The following is a 19,404-nucleotide window of genomic DNA, read 5'->3' on the forward strand; positions in this document are numbered from 1 at the left end:
CTGGGGAAGCTGGCACGGCCCTGAGCAGACACGGCACAGGATGGGAAGGCAGAGGCTGAGGAAGGAAGGTCATCTCCCTGCAGCACTATGACAAGGCGAAGGGTGAATGAGTGCATGGGGCTGCCCGGCCCAGCCCGGCCATGCCCTGTTCAACTTTCTGCCAAGTGTCTCCTCTGTGCCATCCCCTGGGGCTTGGAGGGAGGCCAGGGCTGCTGCAGCCAGGAAGGTGGGTCGTTTGCCCACTCGGCTCCTCTCCTTTACTGATCTGCACGCTATGGTGCGGCATGGCTGGCCCAGGGTGGGGTGGAGCCTCCCAGAGGTCCTAGGTACCCACAGGGAGCCCGTGGCTGCCCTTTCTCCTCTGTGTGCCCTCCCTGCTTACTCTTCACCCAAGGATTCCCTAAACCGTGTGCGAAGCAATACTTCAGAGGGAGGGTTGGTGGCCAGACAGACTCAAGGTTGAAGTTCCTCCTCTTGCACTTGGGCAAATTACTTGTTCTTTCTGGGCTCTATTTTTTTTTTTTTTTCCTCATCTCTAAAATAAAGCTGCAAATCCCTGCATTGCAGGTTGCCATGATGATTAAAGCTGTGGTTCTCAACCCTGGCTGCACACCAGAATCCCCCCCGGGGGCCTTAAAATGCCCATGCCTGGGCTCCACCCAGATCAATTAAATCAGAGCCCTTGGAGGGTGGGCCCAGGGGTTAGTATTTCAAAGGTCCCCAGGTGATTCATAGGTGCACCAGGCTGTGATGGCAGAGTAGAGGTAATGTATATCACCTGAAAGACATAATGCCCCCAGATATAATATGCCATTAATAAATGAGACCAATATCACTATTATTACGTGTTTATTATTGCTGCCCTTAATCTTCTGCCAAGAAAGAAAATGCGGTCGTGGGAAAGTGTGGTTATAAATCCAAGTGTAAGTAGCAGAGCACATGTAAGTGATGACCGCTAGCCTCCAGGCTGCTCAGCGCAGCGGAGAGAGTGAACAGCCGGTCAGCTGTGAAGACCCCGGTCCCTTAAAATGTGTGCATGTGCTCACTCAGCTCTCCGTGACGTGGCCCTCCATCCATCTTGGGTCTGTGCCAGTGTAAACATTTCCGGTTGAAACCCAGGGCCCTGATTTCCAGGTCCGACGGTCTCCCGGGAGGTGGCTGTCAACCTTTGCATCCCACGTTACCTCCGTTCCGCAGTAAACAGATGAGTCATAGTTGGTCTCAGCAGGTCAACCGACAAGCAGTCCTGGGTTATGCTGTCTGGTGGCTTAGGCTCTTGAGACAATGCCCTTGGTGCCTATGAGGGAGTCATAAAGTTGGGCTTGACACTCTTTAAAGTTATCTTCGTTTGCTGATTGTTTGGCTAGAGGGACTGGTGTTGAGTTCTCTCTGGCTTCTCTGGGGCCCTGCGATGGTAAGCATGATGATAAGCATAATTGGGGTGGAAGGAGGGCAAACAGCCCTTCGTTAGCTGAAGCAATGGGCCAAGCAGATTATCAGATAATTGGCATGGGCAACCCCCTAGCTCCACTTTGGATATCAGTTCCCTTCTTTTTTCTAATCTAAATATGTTCTGGGTATTGTTTGCAGAGGGCAGCCTAAAAGTTAAGGTTTCTACATATCCCATCCCTATCTGGGCAGTGTCGGGGAGTAGGTAGTAGCTTTAGTTTGAAGCCAAATATATAAATTCGTCTCCAATCTATCCATTACTTTGCTTCCAAACTGCCCAAGTCTGGGCCAGAATCATCAAAGATGAGGCATTTATGCCTCCTACCGGGATCCCCACACTCCCTCTTGCCTCACCAAACAGCCAGAATGATGCTTCCTAATCTCAGATCAGACCATTTCACTTCCCTACTTGAAACCTGTCAGTGATTTCCCCATCATTCTCTGGATCAAGCCTCACCTTCTGAGGTTCCTCCAAGCCTACACCAGAATCTGGCCACCGTCCACCTTGCCATCTCCTGTAGCTACAGGCAGGAGGAGACGGCTCCTCTCAGCAACAGCCTCCTTTTCCTTCCAGATCTTGGAACTTGATGCTCCCACTCACCTGGAGCGCCTTCTCAGGTGTAGTTAACCCTTGAATCCTTCAGTTTTCGGTGTAAACTTCACTGCATTAGGGAAGCTTTCTCTTTCTCCTTCCAGGACATGACACCCTCACACTCTGAGTTTCTGATGCTAACACTTCTCAGGCTTTGTCGTTGCCGCCTGTCTAACCATAATTTAAGTTCCATGAAGGAGGGACTATGTCCCACCTATGTTCCATCTCTCTCTATGCATAGCACCTGGTGGGTAGATGTATTTATTTATTTTTTTAATGTTTATTTTTGAGAGACAGAGAGACAGAGCATGAGCGGGAGAGGAACAGAGAGAGAGGGAGACACAGAATCCGAAGCAGGCTCCAGGATCGAGCTGTCAGCACAGAGCCCGATGTGGGCTTGAACTCATGAACCATGAGATCATGACCTGAGCTGTAGTCGATCGCTCAACCAATTGAGCGATCCAGGCACCCCTGGTATATGTATTTAGAATGATCCCTGTAAGTACTTGCCAAAGGTAGATATTTGTGATCCTTTCAACATGTCGACTGTCGAAATTACTCAGAGACATGTTATCTTTTCACACAGCAATCAAAGGGTCAATAGCAACCTATTATGTCTAAGGGACAATGTAAGATATTTTTTAACAACTTTATTGAAATATAATTAATATACAAAAAGCAAAACCAAACCACAATGATATATATCACCTTATACTAGTTTGCATGGCTACTATAAAAAAAACAAAACAAAACAAGTTTTGGCAAGGATGTGGAGAAAATGGGACTGTTGGTGGGAATGTAAAATGGTGCAGCCACTACGGAAAACAGTATGGACATTTCTCAAAACATCAAAAGCAGAACCACCATACGATCCATCAATCCCACTCTGGGTATATATCCTATTAGATAGTTTAGTTATGAGAAATACAATTTTATTAGTATGTGTTTGGTTTTTTTTTCAAAAAATTTATTCGCCAGACTGTCAGTAAGTGAAGCCATCGTTAACTACTTGAAAAACTGGGTGTTATAGCTGACAATCATTTAGTGCCTACAGTGTTCCAGGCACAAAAAACCGTAAGAGGTAGATGCTGTTATGCCTCAATTTTCTGAACGAGAAAACCGAGAATGAAGCAATTTGCCCAGTGCCGTGGAGACCACATCTGAAACCCGAAGCTGCTCCTCCAGGGCGGGCACCCATCACACTGTCTCCCTGTGGAACTGCCTACCACCTTCCCAAGTTTAGGGTCTCATACATTTGTAGGAAAAAAATCATGGGCTGAGGATGTGTAATAGATTTCATTCCCCTTCCAAGAGTTGGAGCCACTGCTAAGGCCTCAGAACATAAAAGGGTGGGGCTTGATTTCTTATCTGCTTGAATTATTTCTGAAGAGTTTGCTGTATTATCAGTGACTAAATAATAGTGGCCATGAGGAGATAGAAGGGTGTTTCATTACAGAAGGTGTGTGATCTTTCATTTCCTTTAAAGGACCCAGAGCTCTGCGGCTCCCCACCTGTTTCGTGACCCAGAATTGGGCTGATCTGCAAGTGCTCTGTGACTGGGGGGTTGACAGAGCTACAAGCGCCCTCGGCAGGATCCGAGGGGGCCCACAGCGTCAGCTGTTTCCACGCCAGCCTCCTGGTCTGGAGAATTCACACACTGCTCTGCCTCTCCAGTTTGAGTCAAGAGCCCAGTGGGAATGTTGTTATAGTCCTTTCCACTTTAATTACATTTCCTGCAAGGGGCATCTGCTGGGCGTTTTCTGGTTGTGCTGGTGCCTCTCGTATGGTTAATGCCGATCCGCCACCACTGGGCAGTTAGTCGCCAATTCGTTGTTGAAGGCGATTAGGTGCTCCGGAGGCTCAGCTGCCAACAATGTTGCAATTATTACTGTTTATTGGCTGGATGTTCCTCTTCCCCATGCTTTGTAGGCCCTGTGCTCCTGAGTTACTGGAGTCATATTGACTTCCACTCATAAAATCGCCTGCTCTATCAAATCTGATGACAATTTCTGCTGTGATTAACACTTTCCCAGTGTCTTAAATCTGAGAAATAGATTATTCTACAAGGGGCTAACAAAATGCCATATATATATATATATATATATATACACGTATATATACGTGTGTGTATATATACGTGTGTGTATATATATATATATATATATATACGTATACATACATATACGTATATATATACATATGTATATATATACGTGTATATATGTATGTATACGTGTATATATATGTATGTGTATATATATACGTGTATATATATGTATCTCCTCTTGATAATAGCACACTTTTACAAAGTGTCACACATCTTATATGCACTTTCTCATTTATTCTTCTCAACATCCTTATGCATACTTACTGTTATTACGCTCATTGTATAGGTAGGAACACTGAACACACAGGGTTTGCTTGTCGGTTGGTTGGTTACTTTTTTAAACTGTTTTTTTAATTCCAGTCTTTTAAAACATTGTTTTAATGTTTATTCATTTTTGAGAGAGACAGAGACAGACACAGAGTGCAAATAGGGGAGGGGCAGAGAGACAGGGAAACACCGAATCCGAAGCAGGCTCCAGGCTCTGAGCTGTCAGCACAGAGCCCAACGCGGGGCTGGAACCCATGAACCATGAGATCATGACCTGAGCCAAAGTCCAAACGCTTAACAGACTGAGCCACCCAGGTGCCCCACTGTTCGTTTTTAAGTAACAGTTAAATGTCACAAAACCAGTAGGTAGCAGAACTGGAATACATCGAGCAACCTGAAGAGCCAACACATTCGACCACTGTGCCATGCTATTCTGTCTTACTTCTCCTAGACTGTTTTTAACGTCAGTTGTTTTATCCATTATAGTTGTAGCCATGAATACTTGATTGCTTGTTTATTAAAAATATGGTCCTGGGGCTCAGTCGGTTAAGCATCCGGCTTCGGCTCGAGTCATGATCTCACGGTATGTGAGTTTGAACCCCGCGTCGGGATCTGTGCTGACAGCTCGGAGACTGGAACCTACTTTGGATTCTGTGTCTCCCTCTCTCTCTGCCCCTCCCCTGCTTCCTCTCTCCTCTCTCTCTCTCAAAAATAAATAAACATTAAAAACATTTTAAAAATATGATCCTGAGAAATCAGGATATATTTTTCAGCATCATTCAATTTCCGTTCCACACATTCTTCCCTCACCCCCAGCACACACACACATAGGTCCGCATATACCCTCAAAAGTCTTCCAAGGTGATCTAGAAACTCTTACTTGTAAGCCTCTTAGGAAGTTACGGTGACTTTTTGAAAAGGGAGAAGTTGCTCTGATAAAATATGGAATCCCAGGGAAGGTGTACACAGGGTCTAGAGAGCTGAACAGGTAGTGTTTGTCCCTTCAAATAGGTGAAAATAATGTCTGAAGCCTCTTAGGATTATTTCTTTTCCCCATGGAAACCACATGACATATTGGGTTGGATAAACATATTCTCTGCATCTCTTGGAGAAGAAGCAGTGTGGTGTTTCCCTTCTGTGACAATAACCAGGCAATTGTATGTAATATGACAAGCAGGGGACCTGGGCCAAGCCTCAGTCTCGCCCCTCACTAGTCTTGCAGCCTTGGGCACATAACGACCTGCTACAGCCTTGGTTTTTATTTTTTTAGCATGAGCCTGGCCGTACCTGTTCTCCCTCTAGACTCTTCAAAGTATCAGATAAATCAACCTGGGAAAGCTGCTAAGCATGATGGCTGCCACACACGAGGCCCTCAGGAAACGTGAACTTGAACCCCAGCGTGTTCCTGACGCTCACTCCATACTCTGGGAAGTGTCCAAACACTCTTCCAGTAAGATGCGTTGTTAAAGGGAACACATCACCGGGTCTCAGATCCCCAAACTTCCAGAGGTATAGCGGAAGTGAAGTTCCAGGCACTCCACATGGAACAGCCAAAAAACGAAATGGAAAAATAAATGATTTGAAGACGTCCAGGAAAACAAAAAAAGCATTCTCTAAGAATCATTCTCTTATTTCTGGATTTCTTTCTTTCTTCCTGGATTGGGGATGGGGGGGTGGATAGGTTATTCTTTTTTCTTTTTTTTAAGTTAATTTAATGTTTTTACAGTTGGACTGCATAGGGTTAGAGGAGTGAGGATAATAGAGGTCAACGATCATTTGATAACTGGACAAAAGTGTAAATCATCGTAACTATTACAGAATAAAATCCACCCTCCCAGGGACAGCGACTATTATGTGGACAGAACCCAGGGAAAACACTTTAACAGCACTGTTTGCCGAATAGAATTCCTGTAACTAAATCAAAAACATTATTTTCATGGGCCGTCTACCAGGACATAGAAATAATTTTGTTATGACAGGCTCAACTTCCTAGAGATGATTTTGTGAGAAGATTTGTGAATGATCATTTTGTCTTTTAAAGATCAATGTTGATGAATACAGTGAGGAGTCAACCATACTCTTCGAGGCCTACGTGAGACTCAGACTCAACACCTACATGATCTGTGTCTTTCTCCCCCCCAGAAAGGGGAGCCTCTCCTATGTGTCTGTGATATTGTAATGAAGCAAAATTTCACTTTCTGGGCCACTGCGTACTGGGTAGTATCGTCGAAGGAGCAGACTCCCTGACGTTTGGTCTTCCAGCCCTCTGCCATCTTCCTCCTCCTGGAGGCATTGAGACTCCTTCACTGCACCCATCTACAGAACCTCTGCTCCCAATATTCTGGACTTCCAAAGAAGTAATTCTTATTGTCAGTGGCTCGCAGTTCACTAGAAGAAGGTGAAAGATAATTTGGTAGCCCTGTGACTATTTAGCTTCTTGAGAAGCACTTATATTTATGAAATAAAGCAAGACTGGAGGAGGTGCTCTGTGACAGTGAAAGGGGTCCAGGATCAATGATTTTAATTAGCGGGAGCAATGCTGACGGCTAACTACAGACAGTCACTCCAGGCCCCTATAATTTCCCCGCGTAGATATCATGGTCGATACTAAATTGTGGGTCAGGTGTCATTTTACCTTCAGGAAAAAGAAAAGAAAAGAGCATCTAAGATATCTCTGCTAGTATTCATTCATTCATTCGTTCATTCGTTCATGAAATATTAATTGAGTGTGTGTCGGAGGGTAAAGGCCTGTGCCGGTTGCTATGGTGATCAGAGCCAGGGTCAGGGTCAGGCAAGGGAGGCAGTGGCCAGAAGCACAACATTTAAGGGGATGCCAAAAACGTAGGAATCAAGACAAATAACACCTTAATGCAATATATTTTAAAAACTCAAAATGAATGCAAAAATCTATGATGGACAAAATATCAAAATTTCCAATAACCACCGAATCAATGAACAGTGCTTGGCCATAGCAGACCCTCCGGCAAAAGAAAAAAATCTGAAAGGAAAAGGGCAAATAAAAGGAAAAATACTGATCCTGTCTTTCTTGAAAATGTTGATATTTTGTTAATGGAAAAATCATGGATTTTTTTCACTAATTCTTTTTTTTTTTTTTTTAATGTCACATTAACAACATGATTTACTTTCACTGGGGTTTGGCTCCTTCCCCTAAATTTGACATCTGACACAAGTCCCTTGTCTTACACAGTCCCAGCCCTGGTGGGGAGATGAAGATCTTTGATCACTTTAAGAAGTGATAAATGCAAGAAGAAAGGTTACGGAGAAATGTCATAGGAGATGAGGAAGAACTTATTTCCACAGTAGGGGGATGGGGTCAGCGAGGGCTTTAGACAAGGCTGTGTTGAAACAAGACCTTACCATGCTCTGACATGGTAAAGCATTAATAGAAAGAAGATCCCAGAAACCCATTCACACTTTAAAGTAAAGAAGGAAGCATTACTAGGTCAGAATCAGAGAAGGGAATCCGCAGGCTATAAATGGAGAAAGTGTGCCAGGGATAGATGAAAAGTGTGTGTTTATACAGTGCAGAGCATGTCTGGGAGTCCTTCCTGTGGCCAAGGGGCCTTGTGGGGATGGATTCATTTTACGACACCTTTATATAAACAAGACCCTGTTTTCTAGCTCCGTGGATGAAGACAGAAGCCAGTGTGTGGAAACAAGTGAATAAATCGTGCCTGTGAATGGTGAAGGAGATGCCTTGCACCTCAAAGGTGTGTTCATTCATCAAGTGAATTCTTGCCTCAAGGGCTGGTTTCAGACACAGCAAGAGGCTTCTGTTGTCAAGATTGTGGTGAGGGGCCACACCAACGACAAAATTCCTGATGTGAAAAATCAAACTTTTATAAGCCACAGTTACACACACACGGAGAAGAAAGCGTGAATTCAGAATCTTCTAAAAATTCATATCCAACATGGAATCAGGGCTCTCGGCTAGGGGGTTTGATTTCAAATTCTGCAATTCATCCAGAGTCCACCATCTTTGTTTACTACTAACCGCCTTCATTTGATCAGGTTCAGAAACAGAGATTTCAGGACATTGTTTTGACCCAGTTCTCTGAATGAGCTGAGTCACCTGTGAATCTATACCAACCCAGCCCGGAAGGGGCAGACTGCTGGCAGAGAGCAGGTGCAGTATGCACTCAGTCTGCAGAGCGAAAGGGAGGGTGGAAAATAGTTAGTAGAGATCACCTGATGCACAAAAAGTCATCTAACCTGGACTGTTTTAGGGCAAACAGTGGTATGGTTACTATAAGCAGTTGAAGTAATAAATGAATAACACAAACCTATGGATTGTAGTTTTCTAAAGTTAGTTCACTGTCATGTCATATTTAATTGGGAGGGGGAGAATGAAGCCACCTGAAAATGATATCTATGGCATTTGATGCCCCCCCAAAGATGTTCACATTCCTTTTCCAGGAGGGGCCATAGCTTTTGCCTTCACCTGGATAGATTTAACACCCATATCATGAAAGCTTTTACCTCACCCAGAGGCTCTACATTCTCAGAAAACCAAACGATCAAGTGACCAGACCAGAAAAACAATCTATTCTAAGAATGAAATAGTTGTGGCCTAAAGGTTATTTATTTTACTTTCAACAATGATAAGAAACAGGTTTTCAAAGATTCCAAGGACATGAGCATTGAAAGAGAATGTGGACATCACCTAGTCCATGGCTTTTCCCTAACCCCAATGGGAGCCAGCTTAAAAAGAAAGAAAAATCTGTGAAGAAAAAAAATCCTCGAGGAAAGAGAAGTCTAGAAAGTTTAGATGATTTGCTCAAAGTCACACCTACATAACGGACGGGTTTGGAATATAGCTCCTGACTCCAGCCTCCTGGTTTTTCCTGCTGTGCCTACAGGATTTGGTGACACCAAATCCAAATGGAGATATTTCCCATTATAGTGTGTGTGTGCCCACATGTTCATGGTCTTGCCCTATTTGACTAAGTACGGCCAGTGCTTCCCAACTTTTTTCATAACAGGACACACACACAGTGTCCATGAAGCACACTGGGTTAACACCCAGAGGCCTAGGGGCTTGGGTGTTTTGAGCCCAGCCCAGATACTCTGAGGGGTGAGAGGAATCCCTCTCTCCATACATCACTGTGGGGACACAGGTTGGGAAACTCTAGGCTCTTCAGCCCAGCTCACTACTCCTCCAGAGAAAATCAGGAGAGGAAAAGACTTTGACCTGGTCATGTGCTAATTATGCCATCAGTGCCATTTTCTAGCACTTTTTCAGTAGCAAGATCTAGGCATGTGGGACAGGGCTGTGTGCTCAGCAAAGTCAGCAGAGTCTTATTGTATTAAGGCATGTAGTCATATTATTTCCACTCCACACAATTTTCTTAACACCAATTTGGCCCATTGCCAACTCGAAAGGCGGTGGTGAACATGGAAGGGAATGAGGTCATGAAATAAGTGTCTGATCAATGCTGCCAAAGACAGATGAACCAGGTGACAGATCAATCAGAGCATGGGGAGGCTTCATAAAGAAGGGACATCTGGACCGTCTCTTGGAAAATGAATAGTGTTTCAACAATAGTGTTTCAATCTCTCTTAATCAGAGAGATTAAGAAGAGCCATCCAGCTGAAAGCAACAGACTGGACAGAGAATTTCCCCATCAGAGTGGGAAGATTCAAGCCTTGTTAAGGGAAAGGTTTGCTTTGTATTTTGCAAAGGAACAGCAGCCATTAGGAGGCATACTGAACAGACAGGGCAAGCCAGGATTATGGAATGCTTATAGTGCTATACCAGGGAGACTAGATTTTCTCCTATATTCGTTCCTAAGACAAGGTATTAGGCATTCATTGGATGCTAGGCACTGCGGTACATGTTGGGAATACAAATGCAAAATTACAGTCTTAGAAGTAAGAGAGAGATGTAAAGAAATAAAATGTTATAGGTACTAGGACTGAAACCTATATTAGAAATAACAGATAAAATTAGGGGTGGTCAACCCTATCTGGAGCTTAGGGTCACCTCCAGGGACAAGGTGGGAGGGGACATTGAAGTTTAAGGTTGACGATTTAAGAAACAGAATAGCTGGGCCAGGACCATGATTAGAGCTGCATTTTAGCAAGATTAGCCTCACTGGGTCAGATGGGACGGTTTGGTGAGAGGAGCAGTTGGAGATAAGGACCCTGGTTGGGAGGTCATTGCATGTTCTGTGAGAGAGACAATGAGGGTAACAGACGTCAGTGATGGGAAGACATCAGTGGCTTTGGCTGGTCCCAGTGTCAAAATAGATCATGCACGGCAAGCCGCTACCTGTAGTAATATCAGATTCACACAATTAACCTATGAGACCAAAGTTTGGTCTGTTTCTCCACCAGCTATGCAAGAGTACCACCAAAGTCTGATTTCATCAGAGACTCTGACTCATAACATTTTCCCCATTGCTGTAATGCTGGACTGTCATTTATCTACTCAATCCCACATAAATGAGTGTTCTTTCTAAATATACCCCTTTTAAGCCCATCTCCTGACATTTTAACTACGAACCTTTACCTAGCTCTCCACTTCTTGCTTCCAAAGTAAATAAATCTTTCCAAATAAGATTTATGGGATACAGGGTGTGATCTTCAAATATTTTAAGATTTAACCATGAGGCTGATACATTTTTTTGTGTAAACGAAACAAGCCTTTCTACCTCTGACTCCCAGGAATTTGCTATGCATTATGATAAAAAATCCAATAAATCTCTCAGCAACCCTCTATGCACCCCCATTACAATGTTATAGCTCAGAAATGAGTGTAGAGAGATACTTTCAAGAAATGACTTGGAAAGCAGAGCTCAGGGCAGAAGTGAGAGAAGCTTCGAGAAGCTGCTGAGAGTGTGGACTTAGGAACAGCATTTTTCCTCCTTTATGTGTGAGAAGAAGGTCCCTTCATGGGAAGGTAAGCATACAGGCTGTATTGGAATCAGTGAGAGTGATATGTGCCTAAAATGGTGCAATTTGCACCTAGCAGTTACTCAATAAATATTTATGGGGGCAAATTTCAGTGGGGCAGGTTTCAGATGAATATGGGAAGAGACTTTTCAACAGTTAGAGCTGTTTAACCAGGGTGATTAAAGAAGCAAATGAGCTCTCTAACCATCTTTTCCTGCAACGTCTCCTCCTCCTCCTCCTTCATTAGCAACAACATCACGATTACAATTACCACTGCATGGGAAAGACCCTACTGGAACTATAGGGGATGCAAAATCTCAACCGCCAAGGAAATGATAATTTACTGGGAGATGGGAGTGGGGGAGGGGAGGGACAAAAGACCATAGAACTGGAGATAATAATAGAAATCACAACACAACACAGTAATTTCTGCTCATTTTATGACAGAGGGTCCAAAGGAAGAACGATTCCATTTGATTGAGAATCAGGAGACAAGTTTTTGGAGAAGGATGAGCAGGGTAGTATTTTAATCAAATACAGAATGGATGAGTAAAGAGAAACACAGTCCTCAGTGACATTCTGGCTGGGGCATCGGGTACAGGTAGTACAAAGCTTGCTGGGATTGAACAACAAGGTTTATTAGGGGCTCAAGTGAGGAGTGGTAGTTTTTTAAGGTTCTGTTACAATAAAATGATAGTATTTAAACTGTATTTGGAAAAAATAAAAATAAACATAAACTGTATTTGGGGAGACTCATCTGGCAGAAGTGAAAATAAAAGATTATAGGAAAAAGAGAAAAGAGGCAGGGAACCAAGTTGACAGACGATAGTTTGGAAGTCACTACGGATGGAGAAGAGAGACCAGGTCTGAGAGAAATCATGGAGCATGAGGCTGGCACTATAATGGCCCTGAGGTCCTGAGTCTGGACAACTTTGAGTAAACTAGTTCTATTGATGGGAACGGAGCACAGAAAGGAGCAGCACAGAAAAAAAGAAAGGATAAAAAAGAGAGGAACATGCAGAATTGTTCCTTTGGAGATGCGTTGAAATGTGCACGTGCCATGCCTTTTCACGTGTGAAAAGTAAGAGAACCACTGGTTTAAGAGATTAGAGGCTGTGAATTTCTTTGAATAGAGTCAAAGATTGTTGAGTAAACACGTGAGAAACAATCTGACCTAATCGTAGGCCTTCGTCAGCTGTTCGTTCAGATCTAAGGGCTCTCCGTGTTCTGTTTGTCCATCTAGCAATTACTTGAAAGTACCTGAACTTCCATTTTTTTACACACATGTACATGCATCATTTGAGTTTTACAAAAGCAGCCTGGCCTGGAATTTAATTTAATGTGGATCTGTCTTTGACTAACAGGGGCAAATTATGAGTAACAGAAGTATGGACTGTGGAGTCCATCCTTGGTTTGAAGCCTGGTGTCCCCACTTAGTAGCTGCGAGAAAATGAGTCAGTTGCCTAACCTTTCTGTGCCTCGGTTTCCTCACCTCTAAAAAGAAGATGAGAGCACCACCCTCCAAAGATGGGAGGCGGGATGGGAAGGGACGGTGGCTGCCAGGTATCAGGTTGACACTGGCAGTAGGAGGTGCTCCATGAAGAAGGATTCTGTCCTGCCTCCCAGCCACCCCCAGAACCCAGATCAATATCAGGCTGTAAGTCACGAGGGGGATGTGAAAGCTGCCAGTAAGCCAGGCTTGCCCAAATTGCTTACCAAGAGGAAAAGGAACTTTTACTATAGGCATAACTTTAAGGAGAAAAATTATTTTTCTTTCAGCTAATACAAATGTATTTAGCATGTGAAATATTTGCTAATTATACTCTCACTATTGTTTTAAAAAATTCAAGCAACTGAAGACCAGAAATTGAGAATATAGACTTCTGCTGACCTTGCTAGCTCAGCCACACTGTTTATCCTGTGTGGTTTCCGCTCAGAGATTAACTGTAAGGATTTCACTGTATTTCACACTTTCCCATTTAAAGTGCTGTGTGTCTAAGCTAGTGCACTTAACATAGCTATTTCCTGTTTGGATTTCCATTTCTAATTAAATGCCATATAAGATATTGCGCTATTCCCTGTGTGAGCTGTAATCAATAGTTACAATTTTTGCTGTATAAATTTACGAAATGAGTGACCCACAACGGCATCTGCTTCTAACCAGTTGTGTGACCTTAGAAAATTTACTTGTTTTCCTTGGTCTCATGTCTTCAGCTGAGAAGATATTGTCCCTTTGTTATGAAAATTAATTGTTGGGAGGATTGAAATATGTATATGAATTTTCTAGTTCACTTCTGAATTATTATTCTGGCACGTTTTGAATGTGCCAGAACTATTCTAAGTGATTTCTGCACCCAAACTCACTTCATCTTCTCAAGGACCTTATGAGCTAGGGGCTATGACTATCCTCAGTTTAGAGAAGAGGAAACTGAGGTGTAAGGAGGTTAAGAAATTTGCATATGGTCACTTACAAGTAAAGGGGCTCCAAGTCCAGGTAACTGGTTCCAGAGGTTGGATTCATATGTTGTATGGCTTTTGTCAAATTTAGGTTCATGACAACATTTTTGGATGATTCCGTATATCTTTGATCCATATATTTTTGTGAAAGAAGGCAATCTCTTTCAGTAGGGTCAAAGTGCTGATAGAAGTTTACATTTTCTTTCCATTCGTGTCTTTTCCCAGGTAATACTGCTAGACCCAAATCAAGTCAGTAAATGGCTGCCCAGCCCTGTCTCCCTACTTTACTAAATGTGCTCTCCATTTAACCAAGGCATCAGAGAAAAATAAAATCTGTCTTTTGAGTATTAAATGAATTGCCTTTCATTGCCACCTGAAGGAGCTCGCAAACCTTCTGCTTCTTGGATTCTGGATGCATAAGGAAGGTATGCCTTTCGATATTGCTGATCAGATTCCAGTTCCTCCCATTGACATATTGACTCTGTGTTTCAATATGTGTATCATCTCATTGTCCGCTGTGGGCTTTCTCTAACATGTGGACCTGAATGTAGAAAATCCAGAAGGATCCCTCGATTTTCACACACACACACACACACACACACACACACACACACAGAGTCTTTACATGTACTTTATTGTAATTCATATGTACTTTATGCCCTTTACTTAAATAGAGGAGTTTACATCATACTAGTGCAAACAAATAAAACAGTTAAAAATGATACGACATAAACATTTTTTCCATCAACTGAGATCTACTACCTGGTAGCTCAACACTCTACCCCCATCCTCACTAACAAAAAGTATTACAGTTTCATTGTTTTGTATAGTCCTCTCTTCGTTCTACTTTTTCCTTCCATAACTTTCCTGGGGCCTAACCTTCCAGCTCAACTCTTCACATCAGGCTGGTTCATCAAGATAGGAGAAATTCTGAAGCCAGCTGCTCAGATTGTGCATTTTCTCCCTATTCGTTTACATTTTCTCCCTATTGTCCACAACTCAAGGGAAGAACACATCTCTGTGAACAGCCCACCTTGACAATTAGGTGGCAAGTGCTAACATCCCTAAATCTCCTTCTTACCACTCCAGGCAGCTACCTCTTGTCCTACATTTGGAAACCCTGGGGGCAAGATTCAACTAGCTACATAATACCCCATCCCAGAGATTTCCTGCTTCTAATCCCACCTTCCCCCACTCCCATCCCAAGGCCAGTGGCTGGAGGGAAAGAGATAGGATGAGAGATACGGGAGGCACTTACCCTGGAGGTTCTCAGCACCTTGGGGTGGGAAAGGAAGGGTGCTGATGGACGACGAATGGGCAGAGTAGAGAGGGCATCACTGGAGGCGAATCAGAGAAGGGATCATGGCAGAGAGAGGCCTGGAAACTTCTCTTGGCTGTGAGGCCTACAAGAATAAGAGATCGAGAATCAGGTCCAGCTCTCCTGGATGATCAACCCTGTTTTATCCTTTGCTAACCTGCAGCGAGCTGACATATTTCTCTCCTCTCTTCCATTTCTGCTACCTTGTGGTCAGCATTTCCAATTAATATTTATTTAACACCAAGCATGGCGTAGATATCTGGAAAAGAGATTAAGAAGAAAAGCTGGACCCTACCCTGGAAAACTTCTGGTGTCTTTCCCAGAGAAGCATGCTGATTCTTTGGGAGTCGCTATGCTGGGCTGCTTGAAAACAAGTACAAAACCCATTTAGCTCAGATTCAGTCCGAACTACCTTTCAACCAGGCGAATAAAGAACATGCTAGGAATTGATGAAATTGCCAATTCTGCCAGGTACATGGACTTTGGCACACAATGGAAATATATTGGTGAAAGTTAAAAATGCCTCAAGAAGGTATGCACATGCTGAGGGGAAAGCCGTTCATCCCCGTGAGTGCAGCCAGCCTCTGGGGGAGTTTGGGTGCAAGACAAAGGTGAGTAGCTGCTGTGAAGGCTTCCAGCAACACGGGACTCAGTGCCGTCAGCCAGTTTCTCCTCATGGAAACCATTTTGCCATCAAAGAAAAATTACATTTTGCCCTCATTTCACGATGTGGACTTCTGCTAAATTAAATGCACTAAAAGGCTCAGAGCCAACACCTATGAAGGAGCAATCTCAGACTCCTCTGGTTTCTGCTGATCTGTGCTTCCTTGAAAACAGACACCGGGTGATGGAAAATGTGGGAAAAGTTTTAACGTTCCTGCTAAAAGGAAAAACACGTTTTCTTTCTTTATGTTGGCCAGCCGCACCTGGCAAGGCAAAGACCAGCTGGGTGAAAAGTCACTTGTGCAAAATCTAGCTGAGATGTCAGTTGAGTGCGGCAAACGGTGACTTGGAAAGAAAGAAACAAACAAACAAACAAAACCAGGGGAAGGAGCCACCAGCTTAAAGTACAGTGCGTCTCTAGTGCCAGGGTATATACATATATTCAACTTTTTTTTTTGAATTGACAAGAAATAGGCCATCCACCTCCAGAGAGATGTTCGCAAAAAAATATATCCCCAAGTACACAATGTTACTTTATGCGATATTAATGCCTGGCACACAATGTGAGAAAACTAAAAGTAGTGAAATCCATTCTTCATAAAGGAGAACATATTTGGTCCCAAATCTTCAATGTGATACCTGTCCTGTGTCAAGATGAGTAGGGGAGATGAGAGGTGAGAGGAGATGGGGACAGCTAATAATTCCTGTACATCTTATCTCTGATTTGGCCAGGAAGGAATTTATATATCTCCTTTGCTCGATCCTGGGACATGTGTCCTCAGGTGGAGAAAGAAGTCTGGTTGTGGGGAAAGGAGGAAATTCTGTGCTTAACTTTTCCACATGGCTTTATTCAAATATTGTTGAACTTTGTTGGAAACAACTAGAAACGCAGATGCTTTCTTACAGACTCTGGCTGTCACATGTCTTGAGATTGAGGTGAAGGAAGGAGAAATGTTTCTACCCGCTCTCAGATGAGTTTGGTGACACCACAGAGTCACTGCCCCATCTCCCAGGCCAACCGGAGATGTACTGGGAGTCTGTATATAGCATTAATGAAGGCTGCAAAAGCTTTCCCTAACGTTCAGTTCCTTAGTCAACTTCTGGGCCCCTTTAAACTGTGAACAAGACGACCCTTGTTCTGAAAATCTATCGCCTCTTGCCAACACACACACATATACAAAAACATGACTGTTGGGCAAATAAATCTTTCCAGAGAAAATAGATTCCTTTCCAATTCAGTCAACTGTACTGAGCTGGAAAGGGAGAAATGTTATTTTTCCAGGACGAAGAGAAAACAAGACCTCTCCTGTTTACCCTGTCTAGCCCCTTTCAAAAGAAGGTCAGTTTAATGCCTTCGTTAAAAAAAAAAAAAACAAAAACAAAACAAAACAAAAAAAAACTCAAGTGTTGTTTATCAGAACAAAAGTTTATTGGTCCCTTTCAGGCTGGGAATCACAAATTGGAACTCTGTGCCTTTTCTCTTTGAGCTAAGCTGCACATGGCAGGATTGCATTCCCTGCTGCTCTGGACATATCAAGTGTTGGGAATGGGAAAGACAGAGGATGGGGACAGAGTCTGGTGATGTGAGATTCTTTGCTGTTGGCCAGCCTATCGCCGGTGAGCCACCCAAATCACTGAGAATGAAATAATGAGTTTATGAAACGATCTCCACCTCATTCAAGGCCACACGCATATTCTGTGCTTACTTTTACCTATGTTCTCCATAATCCGTGGACCTGAATCAGCCCCTAGGGGAGTGAGAAAACACGCAGTAATGAAGCGCCTGGCTGAGGAGCATGGATGGAATTTAAATTGGACACAATGCGATGTATCCCCTGGCCTGTTGTTCAGAGCTTCCTGGAGTAAGTCTCAAGGAAGTCCCAACCATGGCTACGTTAACTTGAGACGGAATATTCCAGTTTTCAAGCCACTAAACATGAAAATAGATAGAGCATGTAGCAGATAGTGGTTGCCTAGTAAAAGTTTGGTGAATCAAGTCAAATGCATTTTTTAAAATGATAAATCTGGAAAACTAAACTTAAAAAGAATGTTGCCACAGTGTGGATGAACCTTGAGGACATTACGCTGAGTGAGATAAGCCAGTCAGAAGAAGACAGTGTTTGATTCCATTTATATGAGGTATCTGGAGCAGGCTAACTCCTAGAAACACACAGTAGAGTGATGGTTGTCTGTTGGCTCGGGGGTGGGAGGTGGGGAAGGGCGTTTTCATTGAATGTGGACAGAGTTTTGTATTTACAACACAAGAAAATTCTGGAGATTTGTTTCATAATAATGCGAATATACTTAACACTACTGAACAGTACACTTCAAAGTGGTTAAGATAGGAAACTTCATGTTATGTGTTTTTACCACAAGTTAAAAAAAAAAAGTTCTCGACATAATTATTTCAAAAACAGGAGAATAATAGACTTAAAATGGATCTGAGAGAAGTCACCCCGTCACTCTCTCACCCAAAGCAGGGTATTCCATTAGATACTGCAGAGAAAGGTAATAATTTCATACATTTTCATGTTTCAAGTATTGTTAATACTTGTCTTATCCAGTTTGTGGTTCCCGTAAGTTTATGTAATATGTATTTCTTTCCTCTCTGTCTCATTCCAAACTAATTCCAAACAGAACAAATGGTCTGCTTGATTGCACTGGAACGTGAGTGAGCCCCACATGGAAAACTTTGCCTCCCTCCTTCCCATTGGTCTAATGGCTACTGTGGTTTGGATCTTCCTAGGTCTGGGAGGGAATAAGATCTCTTTTAGAATTAATATTCTGAACCTCGAGGAGAAGAGTCAGAAAATCCTCAGCCCCTCAAAGTGCAGCCAAAACTGCTCTGTGGGCTGGGCCAAGAGATCCTTCCAAGGCCATGTAGCCGCCAGGAGGGAAAGGGGGGAGATTTGCAAAGACCACTTGCCAGAAGTTCTATACACTTTTTTTAACGTTTATTTATTTTTGAGAGAGACAGAATGTGAGCGGGGGAGGGGCAGGGAGAGAGGGAGACAGAATCCAAAGCAGGTTCCAGGCTCTGAGCTGTCAGCACAGAGCCCGACGCAGGGCTCTAACTCATGAACTGTGAGATCATGACCTGAGCCAAAGTCAGACTCTTAACCAACTGAGCCACCCAGGTACCCCCTCTTGCCAGAACTTCTAACTACCTAATGAGTGTTCCAAAGAATCTCCATTTCTAGTGGCTGAGATGGGGGAGAAATGCCATGCTGTTTGTTAGACAAACTCTTACTATCTGAGAACCATACAGAGGAACTTGTTGATTTTTAAGAGAATGTTTAAATAATGCAGGATTTAAACACTGGATGTAGACCCATTTAACGCAGTAACCACTAGTCACATGTGATTTTTAAGCACTTGAGGTGTGGCTCATCAGAACTGAGGTTATGTTTCATGTATAAAGTACACACCAGCTATTGAAAACAATACAAAAACAAAAATGTACAATATCTTATTAATAACATTCATACTGGTTACATGTTGAAATTGTATTTTGCATATATTGGGCTAAAGTGTATTATTAATACCAATTTGGCCTGTTTCTTTTTATTTTCTCAGTATGGTTACTAAAAATTTTAAACATCCTATATGGCTTGCCTTGTACTCCTATCGGACAGT

The 19,404-nt window shown here is 43.0% G+C and overlaps 1 long non-coding RNA gene across 4 annotated transcripts in view; it reads right to left on the bottom strand.

Moving 5' to 3' along the window:
• Positions 1 to 853: 853 nt before the first annotated feature.
• Positions 854 to 19,404, bottom strand: part of LOC132682053 (uncharacterized) — a 32,295-nt gene continuing 13,744 nt past the window's right edge. For 2 of the 4 annotated variants that reach the window (XR_009611432.3, XR_013550176.2), the window contains 3 exons: positions 15,046 to 15,190; positions 5,703 to 5,950; positions 854 to 1,406 (listed from right to left, as the gene is read on the bottom strand). This is a non-coding gene — a long non-coding RNA (uncharacterized LOC132682053). Of the gene's footprint in view, positions 1,407 to 5,702; positions 5,951 to 15,045; positions 15,191 to 15,262; positions 15,365 to 19,404 lie in introns of all 4 variants that reach the window. The other 2 variants (XR_013550179.2, XR_013550180.2) reach the window with 2 other exon arrangements.

The sequence above is a fragment of the Panthera onca genome, chromosome A1 (assembly GCF_046562875.1).
Source record: "Panthera onca isolate mPanOnc1 chromosome A1, mPanOnc1 haplotype 2, whole genome shotgun sequence".
Lineage (NCBI taxonomy): Eukaryota > Metazoa > Chordata > Mammalia > Carnivora > Felidae > Panthera > Panthera onca.